This window comes from Pteropus alecto, unplaced genomic scaffold (assembly GCF_000325575.1).
Source record: "Pteropus alecto unplaced genomic scaffold, ASM32557v1 scaffold280, whole genome shotgun sequence".
Taxonomy (NCBI): domain Eukaryota; kingdom Metazoa; phylum Chordata; class Mammalia; order Chiroptera; family Pteropodidae; genus Pteropus; species Pteropus alecto.
The window spans coordinates 133,505-140,161 of record NW_006430057.1 but is presented as its reverse complement, the minus strand read 5'-3'; positions in this window follow the sequence as shown (position 1 = coordinate 140,161).

The window sequence follows — 6,657 nt, the reverse complement described above, 5'->3', positions numbered from 1 at the left end:
TAACTGCTGCTTTATTAGTTTGAACACGTTATTTTTTATCTGTTTTTTTTTTCTTTCTTGGGAGGTATCTTCTCAGTTCCAGAAAACATGAGAAAACCAATTATTATATATAGGCTAGAGAGTGGTCAGGTAATAAAAATTACAAGCAACTATGCAATTTCAATTATGATCCCCCAAAACTGTAATTCCAAAGGCAGTAGAAAAAAGGTAGGAAAGACAATGGAAGCACTGAGAATTACTGCCCCAAGAAAACAAAAATCTTTCCCATGTGTTTAAGATTTTCTTTAGTGTACCTCACCTGTCCACTTGTGTGCCACCTACCACACTGGGGAGTGTATGTTTCATTCAGAGTTTTCCTTTTAGGCCTAATACCCTTTGTTTCTACAGCCAGAAAACAGTGCAGCCCCCAGAAGCTCACTCCTTTGGAGTGGGGTGGGTCAGATCTGAAGTCAACCTGAAGTTTTTATCCAGTGCCTGTAAGAGTGGCCCAATGTAGTTATGACCATGGATCAGAACATCAAGGCATCGCCATCAAAGGTCCAAGCATCCGGAAACAGCTCTGCCATTGTACTTTTATTCTGAGCAAGGCACTGTTCAATCAGGCATTTACCTATCCTGGGGCAGACCTGCATGCTCAAGGATGGCTAGAATGTTCTGAGAGGTCTTTGTGACATCATGGCTCTCGGGGTCTGCCCATTTAAGACTGACCAGCATTGTACTTAGGGTCTGTGGCCTTTACTGTTGGAGGATGGGCCTCAGTTTAGGAAAGGCCCTGGGCTCTTACCACCTTCTTTCCCTTTCCTGGTACAGTCTGGTAGCCCTTTAGACTTGAAGCAAGTTCAGTCAGCCACACTTTCTTAGAACCTGCCCAAATCCAAGATGCCTTGCTACATTTGACTTGCTAGTTGTCTTTTCGTGTAAGCACACCTTATCTTCCCAACTATATATTAGGTACATTGAGGGTGGGAACCTTGACTTTTTTAGCTTCACTTCCTCATAGTGCCTGCCACCTCTAAAAAGATATGTGCCAACTGACTGGGTTCACTGGACAAGAGAATGTCAACATTTAGCCAGAGTTTCATTCCAGGGAGCTGACAGCCTTGCTAGGGAAAGGGAAAAAGAATAAGATAAATAAGAGAAGGGGGTGACTGGGTGAGCACGAGAGTGTAACGTGGAGAGGACAGAAACTGCGAGGGAATGAACATGACTGAAGGGACACAGGCGGGAAAGAATGTGATTCAAGGACTAGGGTATGGAGTCCTGAAGAGAGGGCCCCTCTTCTTGTGGTCTGACTTCAACCAACCTTGCCTGGGGGCCCCTCCCCAAACTCTCTTCAATTCAGGAAGAAGTTAACAGCGTGGAAACTGGTAAAGGTATCCAAAACAATTCTCTCTAGTGAGCACCATATCCATGGTACAAATTGGGCGGGGCAAGTGAAGCCCTGCCCTTTACCTCTTCGGGCAGTCCGTCTTGCAAGGCAGCCTGAGGCCCAGGTGGGCATGGCGGGCCGTCAGGGCTGCCCGCCCCTCTCTCTCTTGGGACGAGCCACCATGGCACAATCAGGGGAGAACGACCTGCTCTTTCAAAGGAGACTCCATAAGTATGGTCTGGAAGGCCCGTGACATTCGGTGCTGGCTTGTCTTTGTGCACAGGTACCACGCACATCGCTGGCCCACTGACCGGGCCAGGAGCGAGGGCTTGGGGCTGCAAGGAGGCAGAGCACCCCGATGCTAGCAGAAGCTCTGGGCGGAGTGGGGGCATCAGAATGGGGACTACGGCTTGGGGATTCCTAGCCACGTCTATTTCCTTCCTGAGAAAAGGGGCTGGGCGAGCCTCTGGCCAGCTCCTCCTTCCAAGCCCCACCTACTCCTAGCTCTTCTCCCCTCCATCTCAGGTCTTCCAAGTCGCTCCTCCACTCTTATCTGCACTGGGAAGAACAGGGAGACGTTTGGAAGGACCTGTCCTCAGTGCTGTCCGGGAGTTCAAAAGCTCTCTTAATCTGGAGTGCCCCTGAGGCCAGAATTTGTCGCTTCAGTGAGGGCCTCGGCTGGGGGGTAGGAGGTAAAGTTCTAGCCCTAGGGAGTTAAGCTCCATCTTCAAAGAAGAGCCTTTCTAATCGGCTGGGAAATCTCTCTTGGCTCCCCCCATGAAAGCATTTTGCCCACAAGGAGTTTCTCATCACTTGCCTGCATCACTCTCTCCCCTGGGCAATTAAGATTCCCACTGCAAGCCCTCCCAAGGCCTGGGCCTCACCCTGGGCCTCTCACCAGTGGCCTCAGGGCTTCTTAGGAGAGATCTTACTGCCCTTGACCACAAAAGCTTGACACAAAGGAAGCTTTTGGAATACACCTACTGTGGGTCCTCATGTTTCCAGTTAACCCCCTCTGCTCCAGGGAGCCCAGGGGAAGGGCAGGGCTTCCGATAGGGCCTGCTGTGGCACTAGAAGGTTCCCAGCAGTTGGTGTGACCAGCAAACAGAACTCAGGCCAGTTATCAATAGCATTCATATATCTGGAGCCTACGTCCTCACCAATGACAGTGTCCACGGCAAGTCCTCCTGGTTTGGTTGCTGGGCATTAGACCTAAACAGTGAGAGCTCAAGAAACACCTGCTCTTGTTGTCCCAGGCAAATTCTCCCAGCTTTTGGGGAAGTGGTGGGCTCTTTCTGATGTATACTTTTTTATTCTGTCTATTGTGGTGAGTCTCTTATCATCATGATTATAATAACTAATGTTTATTGAGCACTTAGAGTGTGTCCTTGTTTTGAGTGCTCTATATGAATTGCCTCATTTCATCTTATCAACCGTATAAAGTGATTCCTATTAAGATCCCCATCGTACACATGAAGAAGCTCAGAGAGGTGAAACAAAGCCAGTTCATGGTAGAGCTGGGATCTGAAACTGTTGGGGCCAGGGAAACTTTCCCCTCCTCTCTTTAGCTCTTTTGACTGGTCAAATAATCCAAATGACATACAACAGATTAACAAGGAGAAAATCAAGTTTTAGTATGTGCGAATGTAGAGTTCACATAAGCATGAAAATTTCAAAGACAGTGAGTCAAAATGAGGTATATATATGCCATTCTGGACTAAGGAGACAGAAGCAGGGCCCTGGGACTCTAATGGGAAAGTAGGCAATTCACAGGTAGATGAGAAAGAGCAAATGTCATAACAAATGCTGTGGTACCCAGATACAATGGGACACTGAGGGGAGTCTAACAGACAATGCCTGGATCCTCCCCATCTGCCACACTTAATTTATATTACACTAAGGTGAATATGCTAAGGTTCCCTTCTTGAAGCAGGTTTTTCTATCCGAATTCCCTTAGGTAGGTAAGAAGGAGGTTAGAAAAAACTCTTCTTCAGTTTGTTGGGCTTTACTTTCAGCTCAAAGTAATCTGCATGCCAGGGGGATACTTGTTCTGGACCCCTACAAAACCCTCTGAAATCAGAGATTGAGTTCCTCTGACTAAGCCATACTACCTTCTACCCTTCTCTCCTTCCAATCCCATTCTGCTGCCTCACTACACCATCTCAGCAACAGGCTCCCTGTGTGTGGGACCTCGGTGTATGTGGTGTCTTCCAGGCAGTGAGCTCAGCATTTCTTCTTGGATAGAGAGGACACTTAGCACAGCATTTTCCTTTCTTTGTTGGGCTTGAGACTAGTTGTCATAGGGCGAGAAGCCAACCACTCCATATACAGAACACAGTGGTTAAGAGCTAAGGGCAAGGGCTCCCAGCCTTGGAGATTTCATGGATTAATAAATTAATAAAAGAAAATTGGGTCATAACATAGGGCCAACAACTTTTGATTTCACCATTTAAAAGAACAGTTTATAGTACTACAGTACTATAAATAATATCTAACCATTATAGAGAGAGCTTATGATGTACCAGGCACTGTTCTCAGTCTTTACATGAATTATTTGATTTGATCCTCATAAAAAAAACTATTCTATAGATACTATTATCCCTATTTTATAGACAAGGAAACTTAGAAATGTTAAGTAAATTGTTTCTGGGTCTATGCTGATAACCATTATACTATCAGCTCATCCTTGATTCATAGAAGACATCTTTGAAAACACTTGGTAAATGAGTGGGGTGCACCAGAGATGTATGTTTCCTCAAAAATCCAAGAAGATCACCAGGTATCATATTTCAACTAATCTAACATGCCATCAACTGAAAGGTGTACTTTATTTTATATTCCACTATGAAGAATTTTTAAAAACATTATCCATCAAACCTTAATATATCATTGATTATAAAATGAATTCCAATTTCATAGATGTTAAAATATGAGAGAAAAAACATTGTGAATGTACTAAGTGCTCCTGTATTGTTCACTTTAAGATAGTTAATTTTATGTTACATGATTTTTATCTCAATAAATTAATGAAAAAAAGATATCTTTGAAAATAATCAAGCAAGGGTGGTCCTAACCTCTCAATTTGGGAATAAATATGTAAAAGCTCAGACAGTGAAGTCAGACAGCTCTGGGTTTGAGTTTTAGGCAACTTCTTCAACACTCTCTGTGCCTCAGTTCATTCAACTGTAATGAAAATACTAATAGCCATCTCATGGCTGCTGTGAGAAGTAAATGATTTAACACATACCGAGCCCTTCACACAGTGATGGCACATAATGAGGACCCCAATACACACCAGCTGCGAGGCCCATTGTTGCTATTCCCCCTGGCACAGCCCCGCAAGCTCATCTCCTGCTGGAGAGGAGCTGAATATGGACACTACAGCTTGATTCTGCTTTGGAAGTCAGATTATCGCTGTGACTGACTAACCCTCTCCACTAACAGAAGCAGTCAGAAACACTTGAGCTTTGCTTCTCATTCGTTGAAACTGGTGTTACCCTGGCAGCATTTGTAAACATTCCGGCTGGGAATCCTGGGGAAAAGCTGCTAAGAGACTCCTTCTGAGGCTTCCCTGGCTACTACTGTTCCAGACAAGGATCTGGTCACTCAGGTATTGGAAGTTGCGAAGGGTGGGACGGTTCCAGAAAAAGGACCTGCAGTGGTTCTCCCCATTCATCACCCAGACCCAAAACTTGACCACACCCCTGACCTTTCATACCCATTCTTCCCACCTCCTTAGGAAGGGAAGGGGAGAAAAAGAAATAGGAGAGGCCGGTAGGAGGGACATTTAAGAATGATTGTGCTCACGAAAGTCTGAGGACAAGATCTGAACTTCTTCCTGAGCCCTGCTCCCCACTTCCCTTCTCCTGTTGGCTCACGGGGCTCCCCAGGGGAAAGGTTTAAGGAGGTGCTTCCATGGATAAAGCCCCCACTTCATTTGCTTGGTGTTGGAAATCATACATTTGGCTTACAGTCAATTCTTCAAGAGGCAATTTGCTGAAAGCCAAGTCACTGAATGACCAAGTCACCAAATTTTTTGAAGGATCAAGTTGCTGTATGGACTCACCAAAGCCTACCAAATTTACCAATTTACCAAAAATACTCTGCTGTTGTCTTTAACTTTGGAGTTTTACATCAAATCGTTTTGGCCAAATTGGGAAAAGCCAGTTTCCTAGGGTTAAGGGCCTTCAGTCTCCCTTAAGACCCACCCTTAAGTCTCTGCTTGCTCTCAAATAGGCAGCCTGGGAACATTCCATTTCGCCTCAGCAGATGACCCTGTCCACCCCTCAGATGCAGTAACAGGGAACTGAGGCAGAGGCAAACTGAGCTTAAAATGCTGATATGACTCAGATGAACATGAGTCAGCATTATTACCAAAATGTTCAAAGACTGTTCAAACCATTCCTGGACTGATGGCCATGGGAACCAGGTTGCCTTGTGCAGCACTCACCGCACCCTAGGACCAATGGTGGTGTCGACAAAGGGAACAAAGGGTGACTCTTTCTGAAAGAGGCTTACACAAAGAGAGTGAGCACATCTGGAGTCCAGACGGAAATGTGAGAACAGGGCCCCATGACTCTCTGTGAATCTTGGAGGGAGGAGAGCAGTGTAGTTAAGAGCTCGGGCTGTGGAGATGAACAGTCTGGGTTTGAGCTTGGCTTCCTCATTTCACATGGTAACAAGAGTCCCTCTGTTTATGACTCAGGGTCCCAGTAGGCATACTAAAAGTAGGATAGGTAAGGAAGGGTTAAGGGAATATTTACAAGGGTGTGAGTAGACAGTGAGGAATCAAGGGCAAATGCAGTTCCCCAGGGCTAGTAACAATGGGGCCATAGGGCTGAGGGGAGAGAATACTCTTACCAGACTGAGGAGTTGTGAGACAGCTGCCCTGGGAGAAGCAAGGGCCTTCTCCATGCAGCCAGTCACAGGTGACCCTGTAGGGGATTCCCCTCTGCTCCAAGTAATATCTACCTTGACCTCATTCTCCTCCCTTCAGCCTGGTCTCCCCATTGTGTGGAACCTCCTAAAAGACAGAGGGCATGAGAGATCCCATTGATAATAGTCCAGTCAGGTCAGCCTTCCAGGGTAGAGGGCAGGGGAATCTGGGGAGAGTGGATCTAAAAGGGCCAATTAAAAGTAGCCAGTGCACAATTTCACAGGGGCATTGTGAGAGTTAAATGAAATGAGGCATATTAAACACCCCGAATTGGGAGTTGCTATTTATAGAAAAATAAATAGCTTCCTTTGGAGAGAGATATCCACTTTCCTGCAGCACCCCAATGCAAGGA